This window comes from Ambystoma mexicanum, chromosome 9 (assembly GCF_040938575.1).
Source record: "Ambystoma mexicanum isolate Mex_15411 chromosome 9, UKY_AmexF1_1, whole genome shotgun sequence".
NCBI classification, from domain to species: domain Eukaryota; kingdom Metazoa; phylum Chordata; class Amphibia; order Caudata; family Ambystomatidae; genus Ambystoma; species Ambystoma mexicanum.
The window spans coordinates 1,349,218,249-1,349,235,573 of NC_090931.1; positions in this window are offsets into that span (position 1 = coordinate 1,349,218,249).

A 17,325-nucleotide genomic window follows, 5' to 3' on the forward strand; every position below is an offset into this window, starting at 1 on the left:
TATGGACTCCTGTCCTGTGCGCAAACACACAGGACTACAAGGACATTCATTAGCCGGCATTTCTGGACCTATTTGCAAAAGCACCTTCCACCATATCAAAATGATATCAGCACATCATTAAACTATAAAAAATGCGGTCCATAAACTGTACTATACCAAGCTTTAGCACTAGCCAATTTAAATAACAATCTTCTACATTGTACAGCCAAACAACTACTCAAAGAAATACAGCATATGCAGAGAAAATATTTTGGACGTGAAAGCCACTTACAAAACGCGATAGCTTTACAACAAACTAACACCACCTGTACAGATGGAAAACATCTACTACACACATACAAAAAAGAAATACTAAAGTTTAAAAGTACATCTGCTGAAGTACCAAACCATGTGTGTGTGTGTTGCTGCAGGACTTTTTTAAAAATAAAAATAGCACAAAAACTGTAGACATAACAGAAAAAATAGAAGACAATGAAGATTCCAAATGGTTCCAATTAGCTCTCTATCGTATAGCAGAAAACAAATACGAAATTAGTGACCCCTTAATACCTTGCAGTTACTGCACTGCAAAATGTGGCAACAACCAAACTCCTTCACGTGCTATCACAAATAACTTGGAATTATTCCCACTACCAAAACCCCTGCAACAACTCAAATTATATAAGAGCATCATAATTCAAACACTACACCCATTTCAAGCAATAATACACCTTCAACCAAAAACAGCAAAATTACCTCCCTCTGAATTAGTGAAAGGCATTTGTGGCAAACTAGTTTATTTGCCATTAGAATGTGCACACTCTGGGAGTGCAACATCCAATAGAACAAACTGTTCAATTTCAACTTCTAGATCCTGCTACAGAATCCAATATTTTAGACCATTATACAATTCATCCATTACACTCTAAAGACACCATAGATGATGCACTGGAAACGTATCAAATGCGATAATCCAAAGGATCTCCAATCGACATGTGGGAAAAAAGTACAGACACATGTGCCTTTCCTCTACTCTTTCCTAAGGAGGAAGGTATGATGATAGACCCACACAAATAACAGCATCAGAATAGCACTCTTTACAAATATATTCTGAAGACCCCTGATTAAGACTAAACGTTGAATACATGTCACGAAGGTGCGGTCACCCCATGGCATCACAGACACGTTCGCGAATGGGACAGCTGTCTGTAGGACACCAAATGTACGGGGTATGTTGTATGCATGCGTGCAGGTGTTCTACAGACATTGTTCGGGTCACCGAACTAATTAAAAGTGCAACACACGTACAGCGGACAGTTACGGACAGCCACAATGTTCGTAGGACCCAAGAGTGCGATATGCATGCACGCGGGTGTTCTGTGGACAGTGTTCAGGTCCCCGAACAAAATAAAAGTGCATCACAACTTTGCAGACAGGCGGACGTCCTATGTGTTCTATGGACATATTCATTCTGGATGCGGACAATGCGAACAGGGGGAATGTTCTTAGAACACCTTAATTTGCATAGTTACCAACATGCGTACAGCTTTGGTGTTCTGCGGACACCCCCATTTTGACTACGTACAGTGCAAACAGGTATAGTGTCCTTAGGACACCCCCATTTTGGTTAATTGCAGACATGCAGACATCTTGTGTGTCCTAAGGACACATCCATTTTGATTGCGAACAGTGCAAACAGGTATAGTGTCCTTAGGACATCCCCATTTTGGTTAATTGCAGACATGCAGACATCTCGTGTGTCCTAAGGACACCTCCATTTTGATTGCAAACAGTGTAAACAGGTATAGTGTCCTTAGGACACCCCCATTTTGGTTAATTGCGGACATGCGGACATTTGGTGTGTCCTAAGGATAGCTCCATTTGGATTGAAAACAGTGCGAACAGGTATAGTGTCCTTACGACACCACCATTTTGGTTAATTGCGGACATCCCGGACACCCGCGCAGTCCGCAGACACCCTGACTGCCTTTTTAAAAAAAAGAAGACATAGAGGAATAAATACACATTATATTTTATTATTGTATAAACATATAAAATTTATGAAAGAGAGGGGGAAGCAGAAACTGATACAAATACAGGGGAATTAGGAGTTTGTACATGATGGATGGCAAGGGAGGAAGGGATTGAAGTCTCATCATAACATTTTTCTTACTGGGGAGTTTTCGGGGATGGTTGGCTGGGACATGAAGAAGGGGTACAGGTACATGCAGGACAGTGAAATTGAATTTTTTATTTGATATGGTCCTCTACAACTTTTTTGAAAACAAGGAAATTTGACATTAATAGATCAATGTTATGCTCCATGCGTTGCAGATGATTTTCTAAGGAATCAGTTTCTGTATTATTTTTAATGTCTGTATGGTCTGTTAAAAAATATATATGTTAAGTACACATAAAGTAATGGTTATGTATTGGTTTATTTAGAGAAGTGTAGTGTCTACAATTAGTATCACTGTTTTCACTCATTTCATCCTGAGGAAAATTTTCTTCCAGCTATTCCAAAGTACTAGACATTTCTGTGTAAAAAACAAAAAAATAATACTTTTTGTGCCTAATATAGAAAGTTTATAAATATATAAAATAATGTAAGTTTTGCTGTTACTGCTGTGTAGGTGTGCTGTTGCTTTTTGCTGTGCAGTTTCTGTGAGGTAATTCGGTCGGAGGCATATTTATTTTGTTTTGGTATATTCCATTATGTTGCATATGCTATTTAATTGGACGGTTAATGTCTTACATATACAGTTTCCACTTCTTATTTATTATTAAATTTAATGTGTTTATGTGCTGCTTTTTGAATATGTTCAGTGTTTTTATTGAATGATACAATAATGTAAGATACCCCCTGTGTTTTTGGATAGTGTTGATGTTGACCACGGACAAGCGCATGGTCCGCGGACATCATAATCACTAGCAGGGGGTTCAGTATGTTCTATGTTACATGTTTATAAACTAAGGGAATCCTAGTAAACACCTAACAAATTCATGCTATGTATATCTATATTCAGTGAAAAAACTTTGTTAAAAGGACATTATGGTTAAGTTGCGCTACTAAAAACCTATGAAAATCATTGAAAAAACTTTGTTAAAGGGACGTTATGGTTCCAAGTAAAACTGAAAAACCCCTGAAATTCGCCAGTTATGGTAAGCTAAGCAAACATAACTCACGCCACCATTGTGCACTGTTAAGACTAACACCCAGGACATCAAAGATGACATCACAAATTTCAGGGTTTTTTCGGTTTTACTTGGAACCATAAATCCCTTTAACAAAGTTTTTCACAGAACCTCATAGGTTTTTAGTAGCGCAACTTATCCAGAACATCCCTTTAACAAAGTTGTTTTACTGAATATATATATATATATATATATATATATATATATATATATGTATTCAGTAAAAAAACGTTGTTAAAGGGACGTTATGGTTAACTTGAGCTACTAAAAACCTATGAAATTCAGTAAAAAAACTTTGTTAATTTGTTAAAGGGACGTTATGGTTCCAAGTAAAACCGAAAAACCCCTGAAATTCGCCAGTTATGGTAAGCTAATCAACCATAACTCGTTCCACCACGGTGCACTGCTAAGACTAACACCCATGACATCAAAGATGACATCACAAATTTTAATACCAAAAGAAGAAAGATAGGCTTCCAACATGATCATCTCACAGAAACTCCACAACTAAGAGCAACAGCAGATCTACAGACCAGTAAGAACACACCTTACCAGAAGCTAGTAAGTGTACTGCATTTTACTCATATATTTCTAAACTTTCTGTATTAGATACAAAAAAAGTGATATTATTGTTTTTTCTCACAGAAATGTCTAGTACTCTGAAGTGGCTAGAGGAGCATTTCCCACGTGAGGAAATGTCTGAAGATAGTGAACCTAATAGTAGACACTTTTCTATATAAACCAATTAATAAATATTATTTTATATACATTTAACATATACATTTTTTTTGTACAGACCATTCAAACATTGAAAATAGTAAACAAAAAGAAATATTGGCTAAGACTCTCCAGCACATGGAAGAAAAAATTGACCCACTCATGGAAAATTTCAACAATTTAAAAAACTTTGTGGAGGAGCACTTGAAACAAAAAACTAGATACCATTGTCCCACATGTACCTGTCCCCCCTCACCATATCACAGTCAATTATCCCCAAACTCTCTCCTAGAACCAAAATGTTTTGATGAGATATCCATCCCTTCTTCACCTCATATGTATCCTCTTGAAACCCCCAATTCTCCTGTGCTTGTCTCAGTTTCTGCTTCACCTTCTCTGTCATAAATTTAACATCCATATATAATAAAGTCAAATTATTATATTGTGTCAAATTCATTTCTTGTTTTTAAAAAAAAAAAGAAGTTCAAATGTCCGAGGACAGCGCGGTGTCCGGAATGTCCGTGAAGAAACGAAAATGAAGGTGTCCTAAGAACACTATACCTGTCCGTACTGTTCGCTAGCAAGTTGAAACTATTCTAAGAACACACGTGATGTCCTGAAATGTTCATGAATAAACAAAATGGGGGTGTCCTGAGGACGCTATGCCTGTCCGTATTGTTCGCAAGTGGATTGAAACTGTTCTAAGAACAAACGCCTGTTCATAACTGTTCGTTTCGCTTGTGTCGCACTTTTAATTAGTTTCAGGACCCGAACAGTGTCCGTAGAACACCAACGCGCATGCGCAAAACAGTTCCCGTGCATTTGGTGTCCTGCGGACACCGGTTCCCTATGCGGACATGTTCGCGAAGCTATCATGTGACCGCGCCCATGCTGAGCGTGTGTTCTGACTGCGGACACTGTTTGTGTCCCCGAACTATTTAAAACTACCTTTTCAGGCAATCCAAAATATTGTTCAATAATAAATCACCACAGCACAAGTCCCAGACAGTAATACTGACTTTCTACATACTTTTTGAGACTTTTTGAACCTTTTTTTGGTGTTCGATCTGTCCGCGGACGAACCGCGCAGAAGCACCCCTATAAAATGCCACACCCCAGAGCTCATCCTCATTGTGTTTCTGGCTATTTTACAGAACACAGTGCCTTTCTGCAGCCAATTTTCCAGATTTATTTCTGAAACCTGATGGCATCCATGGCTGCACTAATGCCACCTGGTGCTACATCTAACTCAGCACCACCCCCACCCCCTCCAATACCACCACCTCCCCAAGGGCCTGAAGAGGGGAACAGGAGTGAGGATGCAGAGGAGGATAAAAAGGATGATGAGAATGAGGTATGGAAGTCCCTACTACCAGCACTCGCCTTGAGTCTTGGGTGTGGCGGTTATTTACCATTCATGGCAACGGACCTAAGGCGCGTGCGAATCAAGTCACCTGCAAAGAGTGCAAAATGGTGCTAAGTCGCGTGAGGCCTGGTTCGTACAGCTTTGGTACGACTACTATGAAGTGATAACTAAGGGCGTTCCACACTGGGGTCATGTACCTTGCGAAGAGCGTAGTAGGTTGACTTCCTCTGCTACATCCTCCGTTTCCAATCCTGTCCCCACAAGGAACACGCCTGTGGGACAGCGTATTCCTCCAGCTAACTCACAGGCCATTCGCAATGCTGATGACTCTTACCTTTTGAGGGTCACAGTTGTGTTTATGTACTGTGACGCAGTACTCTGCAGGGGGGAGAGACTTGGAAGTGCTTTTGAGACTCTGGTCTCAGAGCACGAGAAGATCTGCTCACTACCTAAGTAAGACCCACCCTACATCTTCCTCTCTCCACCCGCCCTTTCTTATCCCCGTGGTTGGTGTCCGCCTTACCCTCCTTTTCCCTCCTCTCCTAGTGTGTCATGTGTAAAAAAACAAAAAAAATATAAAAAAACAAAAATAAATGGGCTCTTTTCAGAGCCACCTTTCACAGTTTAAAAATAGAAGTGGAAAATAAATGGAGCACGGCCTTGTGTATTTTTTAGAAGTCCGCGGACAGTCCGCGAACATCTAAAATTTTGGGGTGCTGCCCTATCATAACCATTACAGTTTTGTCTGGGAGGAAGTGGTGGCTCTGAAAAGAGCCTTTTGGTGGTGTTTGTTTGTGTTTGAAAAACTTGAAATGGTCAACACCCACTACAAAATGGATGCTGTAATTCCAAAAAAGGTTGCAAAGCTTTTTGTACATTTCTCAGAAAAATCTGATTGCCAGCATAAGTAAGACGGACTCCATATCTGCGAAAAATGTATGTACTACGAAACATAATATTTTCATTGTGAAAAGAGGACATGCCAACATCTCTTAGAAAGACACAAACAGCCTTATTGACATTGCGCCTTGCTTTCTCCATTTGTGGACCAAATGAAGAAGAAGAACGCAGCCACATTTGTCTCTGCGCAATCCGAGAAAAAATTACTTGAGAGTTTGGAAACATGTCCATGACCTTCCCAAGTCCTTCTTTCATTGCAAATTGCAAAGAAATTCCAGACACATGTCCTAAACTGTTCCCTCCACAATGAAATACAATTATGTCTGGATGATGCTCTGTCTCCAAAGTAGCACAGAGAGGTAGCAAGTCCAACCACTTCATTCCACGTACTCCATGCCAGTGCACTTCCACATGTGGGAATACAAGATCTACAGCTATTCCACAGCTTTCTGAATGCACATTCAACCAATGCATCCATGAGTCTCCCAAAAGCCAAACAATCTGTTTTTGGAAACACACAGCCATAGCTATCTGTTCTTCTTTCGGGAAAAAGAGTATCAGACGAACTCTCTCCTGGCACAACACACCGACTAAACTTTACTGACCAATCCCTTGCTCTGCTCATTCTCATTTACATGCCTCCCCACTCCAAAATCCCCGGATGTAACACGCGATGTCCGCGGACTACCACCATGTCCGCGGACATATTGTTACATGGACAGTCCTTCTACCATTTCCATTTCACTTTCTGTGCCATTCCCTCATTGGATATAGCTAAGCAGTCACACAACCATCCACCAATCACATCCAAGACCTCTACATCTAACTGCATCATCATAGATCAGCACTTCAAATGTACTGTTAATCACTCTGAGTACAAGTGTCATATCATTGGAAAGCACCTTCTACAAGAAATACTGTACAAGTCTCCAAGATTTCTACTTGCAACTGCATGCATATCTATATGCATGAACACAAACTACAGGTATGCATATTTTCTGTATAGTAAATGTAAAATTCTTATACATTCATATAAACTGATTAACAGAATTTTAGCTTGTATAACCTATAAAATGAACTTACTGTCGTTTTTCCCATCTGCTATTATCAACTTTCACTTCCAAACCTATCTTTGTAAAACTATCTGCTATTTAATTTCTTTTTACACACACATTTGCAAAGCATGTTGAACTAACAATTTAAAGTAAAATATAAAAAGTGCACATAGTCAAACAAAATTGCATGCAGGCACTATGCTCAAATATCAAACAATAATACTTGTACAAAAAATATAAAAATCAATGTCTAAATTAACATCAGTGCTATATAAAAACAAAATTACTAATTTGTTTCCTTTACCATTGCAGTGAAGACTACTCTCCTGAAAAGCAGCAGCAGAATTTGAATTACAAACAACAACTAAGAAGAAACGTGCTCATTCCACAAAAAAAGTGAATTAAATACCACCATAATATTTGTACTATTACTCAAACACACTGTAGGGTTAATTCATGCTATTTCTGAGCCTAAAAAAAGAGATTGTGCACCATTCTGTCCACAAATCGCCATTTGTTAAACAGATTTACAGGCAGAATGGCGTACAAATTCCCATTTTTCGGCGCACAAATGAAACAACTGTTTTAATTGTATACCATTAGATTTACTATTTGTGCTTCTATTTGTGCTTCTCCACACCACTAGCTTACTTTCTACTGTCATCTGAACCCCAGTTTAGTAGCATATAAATTCAAGAATACCCATCCCAACTAGTTGTAGTTGCCCGATGCACAATCACACACCATCACATACATCTTTATCATCATACTCAGTCACTCATGCACACAGCACACATACATTGCGGAACACCCCAACCCATACATTCTTTATCTTTTTCAACAGACCCTAAAGAATGCCTACCAAAAATCAAGTCCATAGAAAGCAACGCAAAAGTAGAGCAAATGAAAATAGAAGTGTCCAAAATAAGCATACATCTCTAGCAGAATTTGTAAAAAAAGTTCAAACAAAACAGCTAATACAGTCATTTAGCGAAACAAAACAAGCTTCAAGTACAGAAACTTTGCCTCCTCTATCAAAATGTAAAACGAAACAGAAAACAATTAACAAGAATTCAGCTACCACTACTGATAAAACTGCTCCTATAAATCTTGATATAGTGGCAAGTAAGCATACCAAAAAAAGTATTTTAGCAAAAATATTCTGCCACAGATTCCTTCAACATCTTATAAAAACAGGAGAGAAATCATGTACAACTCTTAAAACCTACCACAGGAAATTTATCTTAAAAGCTTTGATAGACAGTGCAATTCTTCTCAAAAGAAAGTTATTTATTTTAGTGTTAAACAAAATGAAACCACTAACAAAACTAATGACTAAATTACAAAAAATACTTCTCAATAAACGAAATGTCAACAGAAATAACTTCTTAAATATCTGTGAAGGTGAGTGGAGTCAAACTACAAGCACATAACCATATTTTAATGAAGAAGCATACAAACAAAAGCAAACAAATACAATTGCCATAAATAGCAGTGGACGAGGTTATGAAAAAGTTAATAATACCATAATGGAACAAGAAATACTGCTTACAAAAATATCCACAGAAAACCTAGAATTACCTCTCCATTCAACTGAATCAGAACGTCTAGTATACAAATGGCCATGCACGTCAATATGTAACATTCCCAAAAAATCTTTCAAGTCTTTACGCCAATTCCTCAATCAGTATGTGAAAGGCAAAGACAAAATCAAAATTAACTACTGCAAAATATGAATACCTGTCCAGTGCGCACGTACACAGGACTACAAGGACATTCATTGGCCTGCATTTTAGGACCTACTTGCAAAACCACCTTCCATCATATCAAAATGATATCAACACATCATTCAACTATAAGAAATCTAGTCTATAAACGGTACTATGGTAAAAGTCCTGCTTTAGCACTAGCCAATTTAAATAACATTCTTCTACATGATACAGCAAAAGACATACTTGAAATCGACTATATCAAGAAAAAATATTTTGTAAGTGAAAGCCACTTACAGAATTAAATAGTTTTAAAAACGATTAGCAACAATTCTATGCATGGCAACCTTCTACTACACACATACAAAAAAGAAATACTGAAATTTAAAAGTACATCTGCTGAAGTACCAAACCATGTGTGTGTATGTTGCCGCAGAACTTTTTATAAAAGTAACACAAAAACTGAAGACCTAACATACAAAATAGAAGACAATGAAGATTCTAAAAGGTTTGAATTAGCTCTCTACCTTATAGCAGAAAACAAATACGAAATAACTGACCCCTTAATACTTTGCAGATACTGCACTACAAAACTTGACAACAACCAAACTCCTTCACGTGCTATCACAAATAGTTTGGAATTATTTCCACTACCAAAACCCCTACAACAACTCGATTTATATGAGAGAATCATAATTCAAACAGTGCACCCCTATCAAGCAATAATATGCCCTCAACCAAAAACAGCAAGATTACCTCCCTCTGAATAGGTGAAAGGCATTCGTGGAAAAGTAGTTTATTTACCATTAGATCTAAAACAAAATGTGCACACTCTGGGAGTGCAACGTCCAATGGAACAATCTTTAATTATCTTAGTAAATGGTGTACCTACAAAAGACAAAAAAAATTGGAAACAACTGGTAGATTTACATAAAGTTAGACAAGCCTTGCAATATCTAAAAGACAATAATGAATACTACAAAGAAATTAATATTGAAGAAAACTTGAAGGAAACCACTGAAATAATTCAAGAGTCACCAGAAGCTGGTCAATTTGAGCTTCTAGATCCTGCTAAAGTTTCCAATACTTTAGACCATTATACAATTCATCCATTGCACTAAAATGACACTGTAGAAGATGCACTAGAATCTTATCAAATGCGACAAACAAAAGGATCACCAATCAGCATATGGGAAAAAAGTATAGAAGCACATGCTTTTCCTCTAGTCTTTCCTACTGGCAAAGGAGGAAGGTACGATGATAGACCTATTCAAATAACAGCATCAGAATGCCGCTCGCTACGGATGTATTCTGAAGATCCCAGATTTAGACAAAATGTGGAATACATATTCCACGTACTCTTTGAAAGTGAACTAGCAAATCTATGTTACGGAGTTGCACACACATTAAAATCAGGAACCCACTTTCAAAACATGTCAGCTACACAATTATTAGAAAAAGTACAACAAAAAGATAAGGTTTTACATTCAAGTATTACAAATCTATTAGCAAACATGCGTGGTACTAAAGAGTACTGGTTCCGACTTCATGGAGGTGTACGTTGTATGATAAAAAACCTTGGCCCACCAACTTGGTTTGTTACATTAAGTTGTTCAGAATATGCATGGGAAGATTTACATGATTTCTTACGCATATCAAAAACAAAACAAACATTGATATACTAACACCAGGAGAACTTTGTTCTCTAGATCCTGTTAATGTTTCAAGATATTTTCACCATCACTTCATTGCTATGCTACACTTTATTTGCAATAAAACTGTTCCTCCCCCCGGAGAAGTGCAACACTTCTTTTGGAGAAAAGAATACCAAGCCAGAGGAGCACCACATATCCACATGCTTTTATGGATTAAAGATGCTCCTAAATTTGGTCAAGTCAATGATGCCACTGTGTTACAGTTTATCAAAAAATATGTCACTTGTGAAATTCCATCGGAAGCAACAAATAGTGATCTTCATGCACAAATTTCAAAGAAACAAATATGGCAAATATTGTCGTCACAAATACAAAAACAAAGGGAAATACTACACCAAATGCCTCTTTGGTTTCCCTAGACCAGTTACAAAAACAGGTCAAGTAAACAACTTCATGTCTTCAGTTAGACATAGTGTTAAAGGTAAATCACCTAAAAATACATATTACATAAAAAGAACAGAAGAAGAAAAATATATCAGTGATCACAATGCCATCATTTCCCACTTATGGAATGCATAGATGTGCAGTACATTGCAGACAATTCCACGCAGGTGCACGATATGTTACAGCATACTTAACCAAAGCAGAAAAAACAGAGTTCCAAGACCTCTGGAATGACCTGTCATCAGACAAAATACTGTCTCAGAAATTATACAGCTTGGGCATAAACATGCTCTCCCATAGAGAATGTGGCTCCTATGAAGCAGCAGATTGTTTAACCAGTACTGCTTTGTATGGAAAATCTGAAAATATAGTATGGCTAAGTCTTGGTCCTGCTAAATATAGAAAAAGAGTTCTGAAATCATACAACGATATAGAAACAATAGCCAAACCTGATCCCAACAGCCAAGACATTTTAAAAAACAATTTGATGGACACATACTACCCAAACAGAAGTACCACTTTGAAAACCATGTGTCTATACCGCATAGTCCAAAAATTCACATACAAAAATAATATAAAACCCAATGAAAAAAAGGTAGATACAGAGTGTCAAATTGTGAAGGCAGCTTAGCAAAACTCACCAAACCAAATTTAATTAATCAACTCAAATTGTCATTAAAGACCCCTCAATATAAAGAACTATATTACATGTCCCTGCAACAACTCTTTAAACCATTGAGAAAAGAAGAACAAATACTAGATAACTATGACTCCTACGAAGACGCTTTCAAAGCAAATGAAAGCACAATAACCGATGTAAACATTACACACTACAAAACAATGTTGCACAATGAACAGCAACACAAAGAAGAACTCCAGGCCCAACTAGATGAGGGCAAACGTTCCTATTTTTGGTTTAATGAGGAACTTGTAGCCTTAAGACGCACAAAAAGATCTCTTGAACACCTTCATAAGAAAAACAATACCCCAGAATCGGCACTGGCCTTCGCTGAAGCCAACAAAACATATAAATCAGCAATAATCACTCAAAAAGCCAATGCCTTCAACCTCCGCATTACTAATGCGTCCTCCGACAGCAACGAACTGTTTACCATCCTTAGAGAGCTCGAAAACCCCTGTCAAACTTCAGCACCTTCTAACGCTAGCAAAGACTGCTGCACCACTATACAAAACGCACTCTCATCTAAAATTCTCCTACTGCAAAATAAAATCGATAATAAAAAAACGCTTCTAGCTGACAAAACTCCACCCACCATATCAACGACTACATCAAATGCCACTATTGGCCCCCCATTTCAATTTACATCAGTGTCTAACAAAGAAGTATTTGACACCATAATGAAACTCAACGCTTCCAACTGTAAAGAAGACCAATTCCCCTCCCATCTAGTGAAACTCTGTGCCCCCACCCTCAAACCCATAATTACCGAATTCATCAATGCCTCTTTCCTCACAAACACAGTCCCCACCAGTATTAAAAAAGCTTGGGTGACACCACTCCTAAAAAACCCATCCCTGGACCCTTTAATACCCACTAATTACCGACCTATTACAACGGTCCCATTTCTCCTAAAAATAATTGACAAAATAGCCTACTGCCAAATTCAAAACCATTTGGAACAACATCAACTATTAGGAGACCGCCAGTCAGGATTCCGTCCCAACCATAGTACAGAGACAGCCATCCTTGATCTGAAGATCCAAATGGATGCCACTAAAGAAGCAGGCAAACTCTGTCTGCTGATGCTCCTGGACCTCTCAGCGGCCTTCGATCTGGTTGACCACGACAAACTCTGCGACACTCTAGCAAACAACTTCAACCTTTCTCAGAGCGCTACCAACTGGATCAAATCATTCTTGGCTGATAGGACCTCCAGAGTGTCCATCGGCAAAGAATCAGCAGACCCAGTGCCTGTCCCAGCAGGTGTGCGGCAAGGCTCTTGCCTATCCCCCACTCTGTATAATGCCTATACTAAGCTATTATTTGCAGCATTGGATGCCATGGGTGTCATCTATACTAACTTCGCCGATGACACCCAAATCCTCATTCCTCTCTCAGGCAATCATGAACAAGACTCCCACCTGGTTAACCAAATCTACTCACTCATCCAAAACTGGATGGCTAATAACAGCTTTTGTCTCAACGACGATAAAACGGAGCTCCTCATACTAGGCTCCTCCAGCAAAATCAACACCCTTGAGCCCGCCTTCAAATCATTCACCATCGATGGAACCACAATCCCTGTTCTTAAACAAGTCAAGACCCTTGGCATCTACTTAGACGCAACACTGTCCATGTCCAAACAAGTAAACACATTAGCCTCGTCCACCTCCTACACCTCCAAACTCCTCTCCCTCAGCCGTAAATTCCTCTCAGCCAAAAATTGTGTTACTCTAGCCAGAGCACTCATACTGTCTAAGCTAGACTACACGTCCAAAGCCAACTTAGCCAAACTCCAACTCATGCAGAACAAAGCCCTCAGAGCAGCCTTAGGCATAAAAAAATCTGAACATATCTCTAACACCAGAAGAGACCACCACTGGCTCCCCATCCAAGCCAGAATTCTATTTAAAACCCTGAGCATCACTCACAAATGCAGGGCTAACAAAGCTCCCAAATACCTCAACAATACAGTCATGATGAAGCCCCAGACTAGACTTCTCAGGTCCAACAAAAACGCATACCTTGAAACCCCCAGATACTAAAGAGAGAAAGCAGGGAGTAGTAGCTTCAACACACTGTCACCTAGACACTGGAATGCGCTACCTACCCACATTATGAACGAAATCTCCTTCCCTAAATTCAAAAGCTTCCTGAAGACTTGGCTCTTCAATAAGTTCTAACTGAACTAGAGCACTAATCCGCTCCAATTAACTGTACATATCTGACTGCTTTGCATTTTATTGTATATTATTGACTACCTTGCATATTATTGTATATTATTGACTGCTATTCCTGTGTACCTCTGTGTGCTTTCTAAGATTGCATTCTCCCATTGTCTGTAACTACGCCGTGATACCCCCGGGTCTGGGCGTATAACAAATGTAATAAAAAAAAATAAAAAAAATAAAACTGTCGCAGTGATGAGATTGGCATCCATGTCACATCTGGCAATCAGTATTCTACATATCAGTCTCACATGCATCCATGTTGCATCACTGTTGCACCCATGTCAAATACACACACATGCACATGTACACGGTGCAGATACATGCAGCTGCAACCAACATCCATGTGTGACACCACAACCATGCCAATTTACATACACAGTAATCCAAACATGTGTGCTCACACATCTGCATTTGGCCTGCATGCTTACCCACACATAAACCATCCATGTGTCTCACACATGAAAGGACTTGCATGTGTCAGCCTCACAGCCCTGTACATACACATCCATACATGGCACTACAAAACCACATGTACAACCTGCACACTACTGGCACACCACCACCCGCACAACTTCCAATCAGTGTGCATGCACACTTACCGCTCGACTCCAGACGGGTCTGCCTCTCAAGGACCTGGACGTGGAGCGCTGGGCATATGCGTTCCAGGACCCTCATCTGATGTTCTGACAGGTGGCCCCGGCGCCCCTTAGCATCCGCTGCCTTCAAGAAGCGCTGGGCCTTGTTGAGGGTCCTGGACCTGAAGTCCTCCCAGCGCTTCTTGACATGTTGGAAGTCGCGGACTGCCACCCCCTCCGCGTTGATGGCAGTCACGATGTCCGTCCAGATCCGAGTCCATCTTTCCTTGTCGGCGGCCGACCTTCCGAAGAGGGCATCATACTGCCCCAGGACTTGCTCCACCAGGACACCAACTTCGATGGCAGTGAAGCTGGTGGCCCTCTGCCTCTCTGGCTGGGGGTTGCCAGTGGTGCCAGATGGTGTAGTTCCCGACATGGCAACCCCAGAGGCAGGTGTGGGTGGCAACTGGGTCCTGGGCTGGGCTGTGGAGCGATGGAATCGCAGTCGGGAGTCTTCAGTTCCAGCAGGGGTGGTCACAGCAACAGCACCTTGGGATGACGTGCAGGCAGCAAATTCGCAGGGCATGTGGGCAGCAGGCAATCAGGCAGCAGCAGATGGCAGGTGGGAGCGTGCTCGGGGCTCTGGGGGGCAGTAATTCGGCCTTCTGGGCAGGAGCGTGATCTTCTGTGTGTGAACGTGTGGCCAGCTTGATACGGAGTGATTTGGCACGTGAAAATCTTGCACGTCAGCGTGTAATTCGAGGAAAGGCCCTTAGCGCGTAAGCACGTCAGCTCGCATACGCGATTTCATTGGACCAAAGGCCCTCAGCGTGTAAGCGCGTCTGTGACGTATCACGCACGGGCCTGTATGTGCTTTTTGTGGGGTGCGGTGCGTGTGTTTTCCAGGCGTTGGGGTTCACACGCTATTACTTCACAGCGAGTGGGTGTTGGTTACGCGTTCTTCTACACGCAAGGCAGATGGTGAGTGCTACCCCGCTCGCCCAGGCCCAATCGTAAACTTCACGTGAACCCCTGAAATACACGTACCCAGGCCAATCGTGTGTGAAACTTCACGCGCACCCCTGAAATACATGTACCCAGGCCAATCGCGTGTGCAACTTCACACGCACCCCTGGAATACACATACCCAGGCCAATCATGTGTGAAACTTCACGCGCACCCCTGAAATACACGTCCCCAGGCCAATCGCGTGTGAAACTTCACGCGCACCCCTGGAATACACGTACCCAGGCCAATCGCATGTGAAACTTCACGCGCACCCCTGAAATACATGTACCCAGGCCAATCGCGTGTGCAACTTCACGCGCACCCCTGGAATACACATACCCAGGCCAATCATGTGTGAAACTTCACGCGCACCCCTGAAATACACGTACCCAGGCCAATCGCGTGTGCAACTTCACGCGCACCCCTGGAATACACGTACCCAGGCCAATCGCGTGTGAAACTTCACGCGCACCCCTGAAATACACGTACCCAGGCCAATTGCGTGTGAAACTTCACGCGCACCCCTGATATACACGTACCCAGGCCAATCGCGTGTGAAACTTCACGCGCACCCCTGAAATACACGTACCCAGGCCAATCGCGTGTGAAACTTCACGCGCACCCCTGAAATACACATAGCCAGGCCTATCGCGTGTGAAACTTCACGCAAACCCCTGTAATACACGTACCCAGGCCAATCTCGTGTGAAACTTCACGCGCACCCCTGAAATACACGTAGCCAGGCCTGTCGCGTGTGAAACTTCACGCAAACCCCTGTAATACACGTACCCCTCTCCCCCAGGGCAAATAGCGTGTAGAACTTCCCGTGCACCCCCGAAATACACGCACATGCTATTTTTCACACAGCGGGTGTCCGTGTTTGTCGGGTACCCCTTTGCACGTCATTTGTCCTAGAGGCCCACAGTATGGGACATTCTACATAGCTGTATATACCTGCTTTTTTTGGGTGCACATTTTGGCACACATTTTTTTCATGGGCAGCGACACGACCGCCTGCCTTCGTGTGGCGGTCATTTTTAGGCCTGTGCACGTCTTTGCCCGTGCGCTGTTATGCCCTATTCGATTCCATGAATACGTGTTGTAGGCGAGCGTGAGGGCGTTCCGTGCACTTGCCTCCTGTACTTCCCCCTTGACGCCCACATTTTCACGAGTTGTTCCCCATTCCGCAGGTCACGCCCCGTGTTCCGCCTACTTTTGTTATGTGAGCCGCGCTATGTGCGCTTTCGCTGTGGCCTTAGCGCACGCCGTTAGATGACCTGTGTGCGGCGTGCGCTGCGCACTTTTTCAGTGCACATCCCAGATTTTACTTGCGCACGGACTTCCATGAATAGATGTGCGCTGGTTTCCCTGCGATATTCGCACTTGCACTTCAATTTTTGCTCTTTCACTGCCAATCGCACGTTTTCGCATGCTTGCGCCGATATTTTCAGCTCACATTAATTCCATGAATCGGCCTGATGCTGTTTTCTACTTCTATCATGGCTAATTCTGCCTTATTTGCTATTAGTGGCTGTCCAAGTGGTTCTTGGCTTCCTGTTACAGAAGGTTGACTACTGTCAGGAGTGTCCACATCTAGTTGGGCCTGGAGCTCTTCATGTTGCTGTTCATTGTGCAACATGGTTTTGTACTGTGTAAAGTTTACATCTGTTATAGTGCTTTCATTTGCTTTGAAAGCGTCTTCATAGCGGTCATAGGTATCTAGTATATCTTCTTCTTTTCTCCATGGTTTAAAAAGTTGTACCAGGGACATGTAACACAGTTCAATGACAATTTGATATGATTAATTAA